At 39.1% G+C, this 20694-nt stretch overlaps 1 long non-coding RNA gene across 1 annotated transcript; it reads left to right on the top strand.

The window, feature by feature from the left end:
• Positions 1-12297: 12297 nt before the first annotated feature.
• LOC110905842 lies at positions 12298-13966 on the top strand. Its single transcript, XR_002573462.2, has 3 exons — positions 12298-12432; positions 12937-12990; positions 13622-13966. It is a non-coding gene; the product is annotated as an uncharacterized LOC110905842 (long non-coding RNA).
• Positions 13967-20694: the final 6728 nt, after the last annotated feature.

The following is a 20694-nucleotide window of genomic DNA, read 5'->3' as shown; positions in this document are numbered from 1 at the left end:
TGCTGGAGCCTTTTCAGGATCCTGAGTCCTTTGCTTTTTTCTTCCCAAAAATTCTTTTAGGTGCCCCTTGCTTAACAGATATCCAATCTCTTTTCTTAAAGCTATGCATTCTTCAGTCAGATGCCCGAAATCCTCATGGTATGCACACCATTTTGACTTGTCTTTAGTCCCGGATGGTTTATCATTCTTCCTGGGCCACCTAGCTTTTTCACCTAGATTCTGCATTGCAAGGATTAGTTCATGATTATCAACGGAAAAACAATATTCTGAGATTGGAGGATAATCTTCATCATCCTCTTCTTGGTCAACAACATGCACATTCTGGTTCTCATTTCTATGGTAGGATTTGAATTTGTTGTTCTTGAAGGAGGATCCTTGCTTCTCCTGTTTTGAGGATCCTACTTGTCTCTCCTGGATCCTCTTGTCATCCTCTAGCCAGATGAACCTGAGTGCTCGAGTTCTTACTTCATCTAGATTCCTGCATGGTGTCATAACAAGATCATCATAGAATAGTGAATCCTTAAGCAGTCCCATTTTGAAGGCTTCAACAGCCGTAGCCATATCCAAGTTGGGAATGTCCAAGGATTCTTTACTAAATTTAGTTATATAATCCCTTAATGATTCATTATGACTTTGAGTTACCCTATATAAATCACTGGTTAATCTTTCAAATTTTCTACTACAAGAGAATTGGTTATTGAATAAATTAACTAAATTAGCAAATGAAGTAATAGAGTAAGGGGGAAGACTTAGCAGCCATTTAAGAGCTGATCCAGTAAGAGTGGACCCAAATCCTTTACATAGGCATGCTTCCTTCAACTTTTCTGGGATAGGATTGATCTCCATCCTCTCCCTGTATTGTGCTATATGCTCCTCTGGATCCGTTGTACCATCATACAGCTTCATAGTAGGGATATGGAACCTTTTGGGTACCTCTGCATCACAAATTGGTGGTGCAAAGCGAGATACCTTGTGGCTTCCATCTGCAATCTCTGGGATAGGCTTGACTACCCCTGGAACACTTGAGATCATATCTTTTAGCTTCTGCAATTCCCTGGCCATAGCATGATTGACACCTGTATCCTGCATGAATCCATGGTTAGTGGTAAGATAATTATTTAAAGTGTTACCTCCCATTGAGTTCAAGTTAGTGAATCCATATTGCTGGGATTCGGGGATAACGGAGGGACCAGTGGAAGCAATGGTCTGCATTGGAATGAAGTCCCCTTGATGGACATCTAGACTTCCTGTTTGCAAACTTTTTAGGGATCCTGGCATCTGGGAGGATCCTGGTATCTGGAAGGATCCTGGAACGAAGGAGGATCCTTGACCCTGGGATGATCCTGGAACAAAGTAGGATCCTTGAAACTGCTGTGCTCCCGGATAGGCTCCCGAATTCATGAAGGATCCCATATGCTGGGGATAGGATCCTGCCGACTGAAAGTGTGAGCCTGATGCCTGAGTCATTGCTGTTGATCCGAGGTGCAATCCTCTTGATTCTCCCATAATTTGCACGTCTGGAATTTCCGATGGCTGAGAAGTGATCATTGGAGTATCAAAGCTCAAGGATTTGGGCATCAGTGGGGAATGATCCTCTGTCGTTTTCTTTTGTCTTTTGAGATCTCCAATTTCCCTGAGGATCCTTTCATTAGTTTCATCCTGCCGCTGCATGCGATCCTTCATCTGCAAAATCAAAGTAAATACGTCACTAGTACTGGGAGTATAAGAATTCATAGCAGAAGAAGATGGAGGTTTAGAGTTGGTAGGAGTTTGTCTCTTCTCAGCATTCTTCTGGGATCCTGCCGGTGGAGGAGGCAGAGTGTTCTGAGACGAGGTGACTGCAGACATCGCCGTGGACATGTTTTTCAATGATGAAGCCATGTAATTCTTTGAAATGATTTCGAACAGAAAGTTTTCTTATGAATGAAGCACCAATTGCCCCACGGTGGGCGCCAAACTGTTTTGGTCAAAAAATCATACAAGGATAATGCAACCAAACTTTATGTAAATGGGGTATGATGCTTGGTTTATAGAAAAAGTAAAGGATCACTTCAGTGTGAAATATGCAAAGACACAATGATTTATACGAGGAAAAAGCCCTTGATCAATGTATGATCTCCGGCATAAAAAACCTCGGGTGATGGCAACTACCGATCACCAAACTTCAATATAAGAAAAATAGTTACAACTTTGGATGATAATGAGCTGAGTACAAGGATCACTATAGTTTCGAGTGTCTAAGCGTGTGAGAGTTGTGTTGTCTGTTCTTCCGAATGAGGAAGAGTATTATATATACAAGTGTAGGTGACCTATTTTAGGTAAAAAGACTAATAATCAGCTCATTACCCCTTTAGAAATAAAAGTAAATCTAGCCTAAATTATCGCCCTTAAATCATGCCATGTTTCCATATCCTTCACAACGTCCATCTCCGATTAAGCACATGCCATAGTTGTAAAGACGTGTCCTTTAATTGTGATGCTTAAGAGCGGATCCTGCTAGATGTCCTGCAAAACAACATTAAATTCAACGAAAGCAACTGTTAGCATGAGGATCCTATAATGGTCCGTGATCCTGATCCTGGAACTCTGCTGAGGATCACTATCTGCCAAAGAAACAAGGATCACTGGTTAGGATCACATGTGAGGATCACGTATTGTAAAAATCCAGCCCTAACAATTGCCCCCAAAATATAAGGAGTTCATTGTAAATTAACAAGTTATATTTTGCTTTGATCTTATCTGCAACGAACAATTCGGATAACTAGCCGTTAATTTCGAACTAGCTGTTGCAACCTTTACGTCATTGAGGTGACATCCCTGCAAATCATGATTATAAATAGGAGATAGGGTTAGGATCAATCTTCATTTAAATTCAAGATATTCTCCCTTTATAATCTCTACCGAAGATCCATCAGGTATTCTCTTCTCTTTCTTCCCTCTATTGCTCTGTTTTTCTGCTTTTATCCTGCCAAGAGTATGTTGCTCCGAAATTCTCCTCACAAGGATCACAAGAAGATCATTCCCTTGAAAAGCCAGTGGATCATCAAAGACTCTCCTACAGAGAGGTGCTGTTTTACTGATGCTGATGTTGATAGGATCCGTCACTGTTTTCCGGCGGATACCGTCTTCAAGTCTTTTACTCCCACCGCTCTGAGTGATTTCGTTTCCGACGCCTGGGTGGCCTTTCCTGCAACTCCGTTTACCATAGGATATTCATATCCTTTTCCAGCCTTTACCCAGTCCTTCTTTTCTCTGACCGGTATGTCCTATATCCAGGCCATGCCGATGATCTGGAGGGTTCTCTGTACCCTTGAGAGGATCATCGAGCAGGAGGGGATTGACTTAGGGATGCCGGAGCTGGCCGAGTTATATGACCTTACCACATTTGGTTCCTGTCGATACTTGTTGAAACGGAAAGCTGGAGAGGATCACCCTATTTTTAAGGTCACAAAAAATGATACCAACTGGAAGCGACGATTCTTCTTTGTTAGGAGAGATACCATCCCTAACGGGGAGGATCTTCCCAAGGAGTGGGCTACTCATGGTAGGATAGAGGATCCTGGAAGGATCACCATCAGACTTGTCTCTTATGATGAGGATCACTAATGTCTTTTTTGTCTTTTGTGTTTTTTCAGCTATATCCGTTACTCATCTCAAGTTAACTCCTGCTGCAAGAGAGAGAGTTTTAGCTTTCAAGAAGCTTGATCCTGAGACCAGAAGTTTTCAAGTCACCATCCAAGATTCACAAGAAGTATCCTCCGCATCTGCCACAATGTCAAGTAAGTATCCTTACCAAAAAGTAAGTTCTATGCAAAAATATTAAATTAGTTAGGAGACTTATCTTGTTTTGATGGTGTAGGTGCTGGGAAATCTGCTAAGTCCGCCAAGTCTGCCTCCTTGTTTGGGATTGATGATCTTGCCAACGTCAAGTCTTCGAAGAAGAAGACTCCTGCTGCTAGTCCCTCTGCTTCAGCCCCTAAATTACCCATTAGGGGTAAGGGAAAGAAGAGGAAGGCTCCGGAGGATCTTCAAGGATTTCCTCTGCTCCGCCAACAGTTTCTCGACTATGTCAATGAGGTAAGGATCATTGCCCCTGTTGGTTATCTTGATGGTTTTGAGGATCACCTGTGTCTAACGTCATATCCTGTTTTTCTTGCAGAGATTTACCGAAATAGAGACTTATGTTAATCACGTTGAAGATCAAGACCGCCAGATTGCCGACCTTCAACAGATGGGTGTGCTGAAGGATCTCAAGATAGCTGATCTTGAGAAGGAGCTCCGAGCTACCAAGGATAAAGCTGTCAAAGCACTGATCAGCTTTGACTACGAGAAGCGTGACATCACCCAGGATGCTAAGGTCTCTGCTGCGATAACTATGTATAAGATCCAACTGCAGATGGCTGCGGAGGCTCAGGATCCTTCCTTTGACAAAAGCACATGGGACGTGGAAGGTTGGAAGGCAAGGCTAGCAGAGTTGGAGGATGACGATGATGCTGAGGATATCCCAATGCTGGAGGGTGGTGATGCTGGCAAGGATCAGGGTGGAGAAGCTAGTGGAGCTGGTGGTGATGAAGCGGCGAAGGTTTGAGCTGCAGGATTGGGCAATGATGGATATTTTGAGACTAGGCCGGAGCCCAATTTTTTGAGTTTGGTAGTGGTTGTGATGTTTGAAACAATTTTATGGTTTGTATTTTGAACAATAGTTTTTAGGGTTAAGGATCCTGGATCCTTTGAACAATAGGTAGGATCGCAAATGGTGGAGGGATCCTCTGTTTGGGGGATGAAGCCTTTGTGATCCTGTCGCCTTTAATTTCCTGCGCCTGCTAAGACCGCATAGACAATGGACACCCTTTGCCAACCCATGTGGACGGGCCACGTTTTGCTGGTAGAAATGTGGGTTGGCAATTTTGACAACATTTTGAAAGGGTTTAAGATCCTTTTGTTAATAATATAACTTTAATCTTTCTGGCTTATCTCGTGTTGTTATCCTTTATTTATCTTCTTATTTTCCAGTTTTTAGAAACATATTTGTTAGAGTAACAAGAGTTGAGCAAACCATGTTTAATAAGTTTAGGATATGATCCTAGATCAAATATCCTATCATTGAAAATTTTCAAGGATCATAGTTTTAGTTGTCAAAGTGTAAGGGTTGTTTAGTATAATCAAAATAGTCAAGGATCATACCTGAGGATCCAAGTTAGGATCCTAACCTTTAATCAAGATAACCATAAGTGAAATTTTAATGGATAATAAGGATTAAGGATCCTTATTTGTTAACTTCGAGAACCTGAAAAATGGAACATATCTTGGGACTAAGCCAATGTAAAAGATAAATTAGTAGTTGGGGACATGCCCAAAGAATAACTGAGGATGATCCCAAAGGATCACTGGGGACAAGCCCAAAGGATAACTGGGGACAAGCCCAAAGGATAACTGGGGACAAGCCCAAAGGATCGTATGTAAACTGGAGTATGGCCCTTACTGGCGACTATCCAAACTTAATGACATGAAAATGTCAAAACCTTAGCTAACGTGAAAACGTTAGAAACCTTATGAACGGATGTATGGTACGTCTACCATTATACGTAGGATCCTGGGTATAGCCAGTACGATGAGGTTGTCAGCCCCGGAAGTGGGTACTGGTCCCAAAGACGTGAACTATATCAGGATCATCGTGCGCTGCTGGCGGAAACTGGGGATAATCCCAAGGATAACTGGGGTTGGACCCAAGGATCTGTGTTGCTTTTGAAGATCTTTGACGATATGCTGTAGATACCTGAACTATCATAACTCAATGTAACACCCCAAAAATGTTCAATATGAAAATAAGTGAAAATAGACAAAGGACTTAACATAGTTAATGAATTATGGTAAAATGGAAGTTAAGTTATGGGGAATGTTTAATTAAACACATAACAAACTAAAGGGACCAAAGTTGTAAGATGTCACAACTTACATAAGTAAAAGATTAAAAAAAAAATGGGAACACACACACTGTGTCTGGTCGATCGTTCAAGCAGAGACAAGGGGGTGAAACCCTAGTTTCACCAAATCCATCCAATTGAGAAGGAAATTCAAGGAAAAATCGAATGCATGAAACCCTATTTCGAGCATCAAACCTTGCTCATTAAAATGGTAAGTTCAATTTCGTGAATTGATGAATTTCAAGAAATGGGTTTCATCTGAATCATGAGTTTTGATATGATTTGTGTAAATTGGATGTTAGAACTACTTTCTACAACAGAAATCATGTTTGATTTTAGGTCAATTGAAAGTTCTTAATATAGTTTCACTTTATGAGAATGTGTTATGAATAAGGTGGGTATAATTATGTGAAAATTTAACTTTGATGTCCTTGTGATACTAGGATTCATAGACAATTTGGTGTAGGATGAAAGTTAGTCATGAATTTGATTGAATGTTGATGAAATTATAGAAGGACTAGTTAAAATTATGCCCTAGGATAATGGTGTTTAGTGTCCTACAAATGCGAAACCCGCCAAGTGTTTGATGAAATGCTTAAGAGAATATTTATGTGAAATTCGGAAAAATTATGATGATGTTGTTTTATGATAATACACGAAAATAATGAAATGATGTTCGGATGGATTAAATGATAGAATGAACATGTTAATGTAGGCGTGAAAGAAGAAAGTTCAAGCACCTAAGAAAACGGAAGACACGCATGATCGAGGTATGTTTCTTTGCATACAAGTCCTTGTTATCCTTTCTATTCATATAAATTTTGATGTAAACTTATCTTTGTATGACAAATACGACAAGTAGTAAGTAAGCGACAAATCCCTTGCGGATTTGGGAATGCTATTGAATGTGGTATTAAGCTATGCATTTGATCGATTGAGATTCAATCGTGTCAAGTAAAGATGAATGCCATCCGTTCTAACGGATAGCTTGAATGCTATAATAAAGAATGTGTATGCTTAACTCTCTACGAGAGTGTTTATGCTAAACCCAATTAAACGGGTTGAATGTGTATGCTTAACTCTCTACGAGAGTGTTTATGCTAAACCCAATTAAACGGGTTGAATGTGTATGCTTAACTCTCTACGAGAGTGTTTATGCTAAACCCAATTAAACGGGTTGAATGTGTATGCTTAACTCTCTACGAGAGTGTTTATGCTAAACCCAATTAAACGGGTTGAATGTGTATGCTTAACTCTCTACGAGAGTGTTTATGCTAAACCCAATTGCACGGGTCGAATGTGTATGTCAAACTCTCTATGAGAGTGGTTATGCCTAACCCAATTATTGGGTTGTTGTATGCTTAAGAGTAAGAATGTTTTATATGGATAAAGCTAAAACGAAAGGTTATGATTTTCTATGGCGATAACTAACTTTTTTTTATTGTGGATGTTAATGTAGGTAAAGCACCTCTATAGGCGATTTGGAGGTATGGGACGAGCACATGTTCAAGCCTTATAATACCAAGCGCTTCCGCAACTTATACGCATGCTTTCGGGTCCATGTTTTGTTACTTGGTTAAACTTTGTTGAATTGTTTTAGATTTGAAAACTCGTTATTTTTGTTGGAATGGTTTTATGTAAAATGGGTCGTATGTAAACGTTGTATGTTATGTCAAAACAGGGGGTATGTCCGTTTTACAAACGGGTCATGCCCAATTTTTGTAAAAATTTCTATTAAGTGTCAAAGTGGTATTTCAATGTCCGAAAAATCTTGTTTATGTAAGAAATCTATTATTTTGGAAAAGCGGTCGTAACAAGTTGGTATCAGAGCCAAGGTTTGAGAGATTCGGCAAGAGTCCTAGTGCCCGAACTCAAACCGATGGCTCGTGCAAATGTGCTCGCTCCAAGATCGCCAAAGAGGTAATAATTTAATTTCCCGATGGATACTAGTATATGTAATGAGTTTGAGATATAAAAATTGAGTTAAGGATATGAAATAAGTAGTATGGGTAGCAAAACAATGAATTCCAGGTACTATATGGCTGGAAAACGAACCCGAGAAAGAATTAAAACGTTAAAAACGAAGCTGCAGCGGTTAAGCAAACGGCTGGCCGTCGCCGACGGCCAGACACCCGTCGCCGACGGGGTACCCCCCATCCGACGCCCTAACACCCTGCCGACGGGTGATCATGTCCGACGCTCGTTTTAAGAGCCCGTCGCCGACGGGCATGCTAGCCGTCGCCGACGGCTTACACAATGCCGACTTGCTGATTCTTTTGTTCCTCACGTTATGTGTTGCCGGGCTATCCAAAGACCCCTTTTATGACAAAACCGAATTCATATAAGGCTTAATAGGAATATGTAAATAATGACGATGGTATAAAACCATTAAACGTTGAACGAAACGTATGCAAGGGCATGAAACAAACGACGAACGTATGAGGTAAAGCTCGAAATGTAAGAATGTGAATAAAGTATAGCCGGACTTATGAATTATGATGTATTGAAAGTTTGCGTTAATGATGAATGTAAATGCTGTTTTATAGATGGCTGATGCAAGAAACGTTAATGAAGGTGATGACACGAAAGAATGATGAAAGCTGAAAAGCGAGTAAGTTTTAAAATATAAGAATGCGAACGAAGCAATTATGGATTAATGAACTATGATGTATTGAAGCTTATGAATTATGATTTAAGTTCCCATCCTTCTCAGGAATGCCCGTTTTATGCTCTTGTCAGCCTATTAGAAGATATAATAAGCTATGTAAAGTTATGTAGATCGTTAACAAAAAAAAATTTTATTATAAAAGTCGAATGTAACTTATGGAATGGCATGAAATGAATGACGAATGTATAAAGTGGAGTTGGAATTCGTATGAAAATTTGGATGAAAGTATGCTTTGCTAGAGTTACGCATTAGAGACTTGTACCTTGTACATGAATGGTGTAATGCTTATGTGTATTAATGATTTGTTTTGTATGGTTAAGAGGCGAATACGTGCTAAATGTGAATCATATGAGTTTATTAGTAAAGGATATGTTGGAACTATGAAATATATAGTTACCTTGAATGATAATTGTTAATCGTAGAATAATGAAACATTAGCATGTAGAAGTACGTGTGTGTGAGTGTATATGTGTATTGTTTAGAGGATCACGTAAATTGTATATATCATACAATACGAGTATGAAATGCGTAGGATATTAATCTTATGGACTACCATATTTAGATGGATACATGTTCAAAAGTTTAAAGTGTGTAAGCAAGACAGTTGACTTTCTTAAAGTCAACAGTACAGGAATATTATAGAACGGCCATTAGACTCAAATGTTAAAGTAAAGAGTTAATGTATTATGTATTCAATGATTTATGTGTTATGCTTGATGATAGTTAGATGTATGAATTGGAAACGAGATAACTGTTAATAAATGTCTCATTTATACGAAATTCGATTAATGAAAGTCAATTAACGTGTGAATAGTTGTGTGTATGCTCACATAAGCTAACGATGTTACGAACGTAATAATACGTAAGGATGGAAATCTTGTCAATTGACTCAAGAATGGATGGCAAATAGGGTAAGAGGAAGCGGTGAAGCAAGCATGAACATGGACACTAAAGGTAAGTGATTTTGCCATCACTTCGAAATTATCCACTCAAAGATGTATGCGTATTTGAACAATCGAAAATTAAAGTGGAACGTGTAAATAAATGAGAAATGTTAAGATACGTTTTGGTTGAAATGGTTGGCTTATGTTAAACCGGTAAGACCTCAGTATAGGGGTAAAACCGGTCATAGATTTTAGTTGAGAAGTTTTTAAGGTGGAAATGAGAACTTGGTAATGTTAATAAAAGATATGGAGATAATGTTAGATGAGGTATTAGCTAAAGACATTTTGTAAATATGTTGAATTGAAAGAAAGTACAACGCGTGATACAGTACTTATATACAATAGGTACTAAGTGGTGAATAACTTTAAAAGATCAAATCATAGAAAGTCAGTAAATAATAATTATTACAAATTTTGGAAATATTACGTAAGAAATGCAACGTGTAATGTAGGATACTCATTAGTAAGAGACATGCTAGAGAACGTAGGTGAATTAACACCAAATACGGTGAACGAATAAATGGAAATGGTATATTAAGAAATGGTCATGAATTGACCGAAGCTCGAGAAAAACACGAGAATCATCTCACTTATGTCCGGTCAAGCTAGCAAAAAGGGGTCTAACGATTCTTAAAGGATTGGATCAATGTAAGAAAGAAGGATAAGAATGAAAAGTTTAAGCTTACGATTGAATGTGAATCAAATTTAAGAAAGAATAGTGGGAACACCACTAGAAATAAGATGTAGAGTGTCGCGTAGAGACGCGCTACACGAATTAGGACATTGAATTAGTGCTAGGACCCAACACTTGAAGTTGAATGTGGAAGTTTAATACGAAAATATATCATAGGAAATGACATGATAAATGATACGACAGAAGAACGTAAGGTACGGATGAAAATGTTAGAATATGAGGAATGGATTTAAACCAGTAAAAATGAAAAGTAATAAATTAAAAGCTAGAATCCGTATGTGAAGACGGATTCAACATGTGAGAATAAAAATAAAAATAAAAAAAAAAAAAAACTAAGTACCAAGCTCAAATAAGTTATACGGGTCAAATGGCGATCGCCATTTGAACCCGGTATTTAATGTTCGGTTTGTCAAGTTTATTACTTATAGGTGAGCATAATGTATGGACATGCTTTGTTGCGGTTTGGAAAGCATTAACCGTCGCAAAAGTATAAATAACGAGTCAAGGGTTTTGACCCGCGCCAGGCACGTATAAAAAGATTATATTTTAATAGGAGCTTAGGGCTCGACTAGAGAATGATGTGTCAGAATAGGATAACTGATACACATATGTAAGAATGCATTTACAATTAGACTTCTGAAAAGTCGAACGAAATAAATGAAGTCCTTGCAATTATGCAAGTATATGGTACGAACGTGTACCTCGATACAACCACAATAGGTGAAGGGGTGTTAGTTTGACCTTGAAAGGTCAAACAGCGAAAGTTGGAGAAATAACCAATAAAAGAAGGGATTGTATGTAAGAAATGGAATGTATGATATGTTTAGCATGTACGTAAGAAAATTTTGAAAGATACAATAGGCGAACAAACACCCTGTAGGACATAATTATGAAAGGTTATGTGCTAATTATTTATTTATAGATAAATATGATGGAATCCTTAGTAAAATGATAGTATTGAAGCTAGTGGAAGGATGCCCACGAGTGAAAGCATATTTCATGAATAAATGGGACCAATTTTAGTACGGAAGGTACATATAAAGAAGCGGATCGATCCGGCACACGGATAACCGACTTATACATTGAAAGCGAGGTTAGTAAAATGTTTAATTCTTAGCTAAGGATTAAGAATCCGTAGATTTATTTGTAAGTGTGAACAAAATGAATGGTAGAATAATTATGGTATGCTATACAGTGATCGACCTGTAATGGTCAGCGTGAGAAGGTATGAATGACATTAAGAGGGAGAATTAAAGGCCTTAAATGAAAGTTTAAGCTGAATTGGTTAAACGCTAGTATGGTGCTCATACACAACATACCTAGTTGTTATCATAAGTAGTTCATGCAAGGAGCTAATAATAAAGTGTGCGAAGGATTAAATTCAAGGCTAAACTCAAACCTGTAATTAGTTCAAGTGACGGTGGTAACCGTAGAATGATGCCTTATACTCGTATTAAGTATGAAAAAGTAATTGGAAGAATGTTAGTAATGGAATGATGGGGTTGCTTATAATTACAATAATGAATTATGTCGTGCATGATTCGTGTGCGGAATAAAATAAATCGATTTATTTATGTGAGTAAATGTATGAATATGTTACGTTTAATTAGAAAGATAGAAACAAGCTGTAAACATAGGCTTGTACGACCAATAGTATACATTGGAATAAATTTCAATGAACGAAGTGCTAGTGATGATGTATGCTAGGAACTAGCATTATAAAATGAAACTTTTGCCAAGATCCAGAATGCATTTATGGTGTAGTAAGCGTTGTGAATGAATAAATGGAAAGTTTAGAGTAGAACTGGTCTAGTTGGAATGAGAAAGGTTTCGGGGACGAAACCTCCTTTAAGGGGGGTAGATTTGTAACACCCCAAAAATGTTCAATATGAAAATAAGTGAAAATAGACAAAGGACTTAACATAGTTAATGAATTATGGTAAAATGGAAGTTAAGTTATGGGGAATGTTTAATTAAACACATAACAAACTAAAGGGACCAAAGTTGTAAGATGTCACAACTTACATAAGTAAAAGATTAAAAAAAATGGGAACACACACACTGTGTCTGGTCGATCGTTCAAGCAGAGACAAGGGGGTGAAACCCTAGTTTCACCAAATCCATCCAATTGAGAAGGAAATTCAAGGAAAAATCGAATGCATGAAACCCTATTTCGAGCATCAAACCTTGCTCATTAAAATGGTAAGTTCAATTTCGTGAATTGATAAATTTCAAGAAATGGGTTTCATCTGAATCATGAGTTTTGATATGATTTGTGTAAATTGGATGTTAGAACTACTTTCTACAACAGAAATCATGTTTGATTTTAGGTCAATTGAAAGTTCTTAATATAGTTTCACTTTATGAGAATGTGTTATGAATAAGGTGGGTATAATTATGTGAAAATTTAACTTTGATGTCCTTGTGATACTAGGATTCATAGACAATTTGGTGTAGGATGAAAGTTAGTCATGAATTTGATTGAATGTTGATGAAATTATAGAAGGACTAGTTAAAATTATGCCCTAGGATAATGGTGTTTAGTGTCCTACAAATGCGAAACCCGCCAAGTGTTTGATGAAATGCTTAAGAGAATATTTATGTGAAATTCGGAAAAATTATGATGATGTTGTTTTATGATAATACACGAAAATAATGAAATGATGTTCGGATGGATTAAATGATAGAATGAACATGTTAATGTAGGCGTGAAAGAAGAAAGTTCAAGCACTAAGAAAACGGAAGACACGCATGATCGAGGTATGTTTCTTTGCATACAAGTCCTTGTTATCCTTTCTATTCATATAAATTTTGATGTAAACTTATCTTTGTATGACAAATACGACAAGTAGTAAGTAAGCGACAAATCCCTTGCGGATTTGGGAATGCTATTGAATGTGGTATTAAGCTATGCATTTGATCGATTGAGATTCAATCGTGTCAAGTAAAGATGAATGCCATCCGTTCTAACGGATAGCTTGAATGCTATAATAAAGAATGTGTATGCTTAACTCTCTACGAGAGTGTTTATGCTAAACCCAATTAAACGGGTTGAATGTGTATGCTTAACTCTCTACGAGAGTGTTTATGCTAAACCCAATTAAACGGGTTGAATGTGTATGCTTAACTCTCTACGAGAGTGTTTATGCTAAACCCAATTAAACGGGTTGAATGTGTATGCTTAACTCTCTACGAGAGTGTTTATGCTAAACCCAATTGCACGGGTCGAATGTGTATGTCAAACTCTCTATGAGAGTGGTTATGCCTAACCCAATTATTGGGTTGTTGTATGCTTAAGAGTAAGAATGTTTTATATGGATAAAGCTAAAACGAAAGGTTATGATTTTCTATGGCGATAACTAACTTTTTTTTATTGTGGATGTTAATGTAGGTAAAGCACCTCTATAGGCGATTTGGAGGTATGGGACGAGCACATGTTCAAGCCTTATAATACCAAGCGCTTCCGCAACTTATACGCATGCTTTCGGGTCCATGTTTTGTTACTTGGTTAAACTTTGTTGAATTGTTTTAGATTTGAAAACTCGTTATTTTTGTTGGAATGGTTTTATGTAAAATGGGTCGTATGTAAACGTTGTATGTTATGTCAAAACAGGGGGTATGTCCGTTTTACAAACGGGTCATGCCCAATTTTTGTAAAAATTTCTATTAAGTGTCAAAGTGGTATTTCAATGTCCGAAAAATCTTGTTTATGTAAGAAATCTATTATTTTGGAAAAGCGGTCGTAACACTCAAATGGTTCGTGAGAAGAGGATGAAGGATACAGGATCCTTATCCTTTGGTAAAAAGTAAGGAAATGTAATAGTTTTAAGATAAGACATTAGTGATCCTCATCATAAGAGACAAGTCTGATGGTGATCCTTCCAGGATCCTATATCCTACCATGAGTGGCCCACTCCTTGGGCAGATCCTTCCCATTAGGGAGGGTATCCCTCCTCACAAAGAAGAAACGACGCTTCCAGTTTGTATCATTTTTGGTAACCTTTAGAACAGGGTGATCCGGGAGCACAGCAGTTTCAAGGATCCTACTTTGTTCCAGGATCATCCCAGGGTCAAGGATCCTCCTTCGTTCCAGGATCCTTCCAGATACCAGGATCCTCCCAGATGCCAGTATCCCTAAAAAGTTTGCAAACAGGAAGTCTAGATGTCCATCAAGGGGACTTCATTCCAATGCAGACCATTGCTTCCACTGGTCCCTCCGTTATCCCCGAATCCCAGCAATATGGATTCACTAACTTGAACTCAATGGGAGGTAACACTTTAAATAATTATCTTACCACTAACCATGGATTCATGCAGGATACAGGTGTCAATCATGCTATGGCCAGGGAATTGCAGAAGCTAAAAGATATGATCTCAAGTGTTCCAGGGGTAGTCAAGCCTATCCCAGAGATTGCAGATGGAAGCCACAAGGTATCTCGCTTTGCACCACCAATTTGTGATGCAGAGGTACCCAAAAGGTTCCATATCCCTACTATGAAGCTGTATGATGGTACAACGGATCCAGAGGAGCATATAGCACAATACAGGGAGAGGATGGAGATCAATCCTATCCCAGAAAAGTTGAAGGAAGCATGCCTATGTAAAGGATTTGGGTCCACTCTTACTGGATCAGCTCTTAAATGGCTGCTAAGTCTTCCCCCTTACTCTATTACTTCATTTGCTAATTTAGTTAATTTATTCAATAACCAATTCTCGTGTAGTAGAAAATTTGAAAGATTAACCAGTGATTTATGTAGGGTAACTCAAAGTCATAATGAATCATTAAGGGATTATATAACTAAATTTAGCAAAGAATCCTTGGACATTCCCAACTTGGATATGGCTACGGCTGTTGAAGCCTTCAAAATGGGACTGCTTAAGGATTCATTATTCTATGATGATCTTGTTATGACACCATGCAGGAACCTAGATGAAGTAAGAACTCGGGCAGCAGGGGTAAAGGAAGCAAGAAGAGAAAGGCCTCTGAGGATTTGCAAGGTCTGCCCCTGCTCCGCCAACAGTTTCTGGACTACTTCAACGAGGTAAGGATCACTGCCCCTGTTTGTGTATCCTGACAGTTTTGAGGATCACTTGTTTCTGATGTTATGCCTTGTTTTCCTTGCAGAAATTTGCTGAGATAGAGACGTATGTTGGCCACGTCGAGGATCAGGACCGCCAGATTGCTGACCTCCAACAAGTTGCTGTGTTGAAGGATCTCAAGATAGCTGATCTTGAGAAGGAGCTCCGAGCCACCAAGGATGATGCTGCCAAAATGCTGATCAACTTTGACTATGAGAAGCATGAGATCACTCAAGATGCCAAGGTCTCTGCTGCAATAGCAATGTACAAGATCCAGCTGCAAATGGCTATGGAGGCTCAGGATCCTACCTTCGACAGGAGCACATGGGACATAGAGGGCTGGAAGGCGAGGCTGGCAGAGCTTGATGATGAAGAGGCTGAGGAGATCCCGATGCTTGAGGGTGGAGATGCTGGCAAGGATCAGGGTGGAGAGGCAAGTGGAGCCGGTGGTGATGGTGCAGCGAAGGATTGAGCTGCAGGATTGGGCAATGATGGAAATTTCGAGACTTAGCCGGAGCCCAATTTTTTTTGTTTGTTTGTGGTTGTGATGTTTTAAAACAATTATGGTCTGTATTTGAACAATAGGTTTAGGGTTGAGGATCTAGGATCCTGTGAACAATAGGTAGGATTTCATATGGTGGAGGGATCCTCTGTTTGGGGGATGAAGCCATTATGATCCTGCCGCCTTGAATTTCCTGCACTTGCTATGACCGCATGAACAATGGACACCCTTTGCCAACCCATGTGGACGGACCACGTTTTGCTGGTAGAAACGTGGGTTGGCAATTTTGACAACTTTGAGGGTTTAAACTTTTTATTAATAAAATAACTCTAATCTTTTTGGCTTATCTTGTGTTGTTATCCTTGTTTATCCTTTTAACTTCCAATTGTTTTGATATATATTTGTCTGAGTGAGAAAAGTTAAGCAAATTATGTTTAAGAAATTTAGGATACGATCCAGGATCAAGTATCCTATAGTTGAAAACTTCCAAAAAGTGGCTCTTTTTAAGGATTATAGGTTCAGTTGTCAAGGCCTAAGGGTTATTCAAATGAATAATGAATGAAATTAAAAATAGTTAAGGATCATACCTGAGGACCCAAGTTAGGATCCTAACCTTTAATCAGGATAACCATAAGTAAAACTTTAATGGATAATAAGGATTGAGGATCCTTAATTGTTTAACTTCGAAAACCTGAAAAATAGAATATAACTTGGGACTAAGCCAATATAAAAGATAAGTTAGTAACCGGGGACAAGCCCAAAGGATAACTGGGGACGAGCCCAAGGATAACTGGGGACAAGCCCAAGGATCGTGTGTAAACTGGAGTATGGCCCTTACTGGCGACTATCCAAACTTAGTGACATGAAAATGCCAAAACCTTAGCTAACGTGAAAACGTTAGAAACCTTAGGAACGGATGTATGGTACGTCTACCATTATACGTAGGATCCTAGGTATAGCCAGTACGATGGAATTATCAGCCCCTAAAGTGAGTACTGGTCCCAAAGACGTGAACTATACCAGGATCATCGTGCGCTACAGGCGAAAACTGGGGACAAGCCCAAGGATAACTGGGGACAAGCCCAAATAACTGGGGTTGAACCCAAGGATCTGAGTTGCTTCTGAAGATTGTCGACATTATGCTAAGGATACCTGGACTTATTAGAACTCAAAATCTCGTGAGAGAAGGATGAAGGATACATGATCCTTATCCTTAAATAAAATAAAAATATGTAAATAAGAGTTCGAGCTTAGGACATTACCAGAGTAAGGATCATTGATGCTTCAGGGATCCTTGAAGGATACTTCCAATGTAAGGATCATTCATGCCAGAAGGATCCTGCTCACATGAAATATTTTTTCAAGTGGACAGCATTCCAGGCTCTTGGTAACAGATTACCTTCCATGGTAAGCAATCTATATGCCCCCTTTCCTGCTTCGGCTTCGATCAAATAAGGGCCTTCCCATTTTGGTGCCAATTTCCCATCAGTAGGATTGGTGGTATTTTGGAATGCTTTTCTCAATACCATATCCCCCACTTGGAATTTCCTTATCCTGACATTTTTGTTGTAAGCACCAGCCATTCTTTGTTGGTAGCTAGCCATCCTTATCCTAGCCAGATCCCTGATTTCTTCAATAGTATCCAAGTCTTGAGCCAGGTTTGCATCATTCTCCTCAGGATCACGGGTACTTGTTCTAGCAGTTGGAACCACCATTTCTGTTGGGATCACTGATTCGGCCCCAAACACCAAGGAGAAGGGTGTTTGACCAGTAGCATTCTTGGGAGTTGTCCTATCAGCCCAAAGCACATAGGGCAATTCCTCTGCCCATTTCCCCTTCTTGGATCCAAGTTTCTTCTTCAGATTGTTGATGATGATCTTGTTGAATGATTCTGCTTGACCATTGGCTTGTGGGTGGACTGGTGTTGATGTTATCATCTTAATCCCCCAACTGTCACAAAAGTTAGTAGTCCTGCTCCCAATAAATTGGGAACCATTATCACATACAATTTCGGAAGGAATGTCAAATCTAGTTATAATATTTCTCTTAATAAAGGATATAACTTCCTTCTCTCTGACTTGGGCAAAAGCTTCAGCCTCTATCCACTTGGAGAAGTAGTCAGTCATAGCAAGCATGAATACTTTTCCACCAGGTGCTTTAGGGAGCTTGCCAACTATATCCATCCCCCATCTCATGAATGGCCAAGAGGATGGTATAGGATGTAGGAATTTAGCTAGCTGATGAAGGATATTGCTGTGTCTTTGACAAGGATCACACTTCTTAGCATACTCCACAGCACCCCTTTTCATAGTTGGCCAGTAGTATCCTGTCCTTAAGATCCTCGAGAACAATGCCCTGCCCCCGGTGTGGTTTCCACAGTCTCCTTCATGGAAGTCTTTTAACACTTCTTGAACTTCAGGATCCTCGATACATCTTAAATATGGTCCTGCAAGAGATTGCTTATACAGCATATTATTTAAGATTGTGAATTGAGATACCTTAATTCTGAAAGCCCTAGGGTTTTCTCCCATAGGAATTTCTCCGTGTTGTAAGTATCTCATGATTGGTGAGATCCATGATCCTGAACAAGATTGAGTATCCTCAGTAGGGATCATTGCAGAATCCTCTTCTATTTCCATGGCCACCTGATTTTCAATAGCAGGAGCCAGGATATGGATGATGGGGATACTTATATCCTCTGGGATCTTCAAAGATGATCCTAGATTGGCCAATGCATCAGCTTCTATATTTTCCTCCCTTGGTACCTGTGTCAAACTGAAGGAAACAAAGGAGAGTGCCAATTCTTTGACTATCTCTAAATATTTGGTTAGTTTTTCACCTTTAACAGCATAGGATCCATTAAAGTGATTAGTGATTAACAATGAATCCACGTATACCTCAAGATACCTGATCCCCATATGCTTAGCAATTTGCAAACCAGCGATTAAGGCTTCATATTCAGCCTCATTATTAGTGGCTTGGAACTCACAAGCTATGGAATGGGGTATTATGTCCCCCTGTGGCGATTTTAGTAGTATACCAAGCCCCGTGCCTTTAACATTTGAGGATCCGTCAGTATGTAGTATCCAAGGATCCTTGGTTTCATCCAGCTGCTGAACTTCCAATTCGGCTTCCTTTTGTAAATCACTACTGAAATCAGCCACAAAGTCTGCTAATGCTTGGGATTTGATGCCTGTTCTAGGCTCATATCTTATATCATGGGCACTAAGCTTTACTGCCCACTTAGCCATTCTTCCGGATATCTCTGGTTTCCTTCATGATCCTTAACAAGGACTGCACTTACTGCTTTTGAGGATACCGCAAGGTATAAGGATAGCACATCTCCTTTTTCTGGTTTCATCAGTGCTGGGGCTGAGGACATGTATTCTTTTAGGGCTTGTAAAGCATTCTCATGCTTTTCAGTCCATTCGAATTTCTTATTCTTTCTTAGGATATCATAGAATTCTTTACACTTTTCTGAGGATTTGGATATGAATCTGTTTAGAGCTGCTATCCTGCCTGTTAGCCTTTGCACATCCTTAGCGTTGGCAGGGGATTTGATATTCACCAATGCTTTGATTTGTTCCGGGCTTGCTTCAATGCCCCTCTGGGTTACCATATATCCTAAGAATTTACCTGCTTTAACACCAAAGTGACATTTTGAAGGATTAAGCTTCATGTTATAATTATCAAGGATATCAAATGCTTCCTCCAAGTTCCTTAGGTGATCCTCAGCTTTTTTGGATTTCACCACCATATCGTCTATGTATACTTCCATAGTTTGTCCAATTTGATCTTTGAACATCATATTCACCAGCCTTTGATATGTTGCACCTGCATTTCTTAATCCAAAAGGCATAGCAATATAACAATATAAACCGGTTGGGGTCATAAAGGCCGTATCTTCTTGGTCAGATGGTTCCATCTGAATTTGTTGGAATCCAAATGATGCATCCATAAAGGTTAACAGTTCATGACCCGCCGTTGCATCCACCATGGAGTCAATGTGGGGTAATGGGAAAGGATCCTTGGGACATGCCTTATTCAAATCAGTGAAATCGACACATACCCTCCACTTTCCATTTTTCTTTTGAACAACAACCACATTGGCCAGCCAGTTTGGATACTTCACTTCTCTAATCATACCTGCTCGTAGTAATCTTTCTACCTCTTCCTGGATAATGGCATTTCTTTCTGGTGCAAACTTCCTCCTTTTTTGATGGATTGGTTTAACTGACCTGTTAATGCTAAGTTTATGAGTGATAATATCCTTAGATATACCTGTCATATCCTCATGTTTCCATGCAAAGGTAGATTTTCTTCTTTTGAGGAAGGATACTATGTCTTCTTTCATTTTATCAAGGATCCCTGATCCGATGTAGATTTTGGATTCAGGATCATCAGGATCCAAGAGGATTTCGTCCACATTCTGCTCTCTTGCCTCCAAGACATCCCTTGGAGGATACTTTAATTGCTATTGCTCCCTTGATTTCGAGGCTGGTTTCATTGATGAGGTGTAACAATCCTTAGCCTCCTGCTGATCACTATCGATCTTGATTATTCCCCATGGGCTAGGGAGCTTCACACACTGATGGTAGGTGGATGGGACTGCCTTCATATCGTGTATCCAGGGCCTGCCAAGGATAACATTACAACAAGACAAACAGTCAATAACACAAAATTTTTGATAATTATGCAATCCTTCCACATAAATTGGGAGTTTGATGTCCCCCAGGGTTTTCTTAGTTTCGCCACTAAATCCTACAAGCACAGAGGATCTTGGTGTGATATCTGATTCAGGGATACCCATTTTCTTCAGAACATCAAGCTGGATAATGTTTACTGAGCTTCCTCCGTCAATAAGGATCCTGCGGACAAAGTGG

Source organism: Helianthus annuus, chromosome 14, assembly GCF_002127325.2.
Source record: "Helianthus annuus cultivar XRQ/B chromosome 14, HanXRQr2.0-SUNRISE, whole genome shotgun sequence".
NCBI lineage: Eukaryota > Viridiplantae > Streptophyta > Magnoliopsida > Asterales > Asteraceae > Helianthus > Helianthus annuus.
Note: the sequence above shows the minus strand (reverse complement) of the source record. Positions and strands in the feature narration are given on the sequence as shown.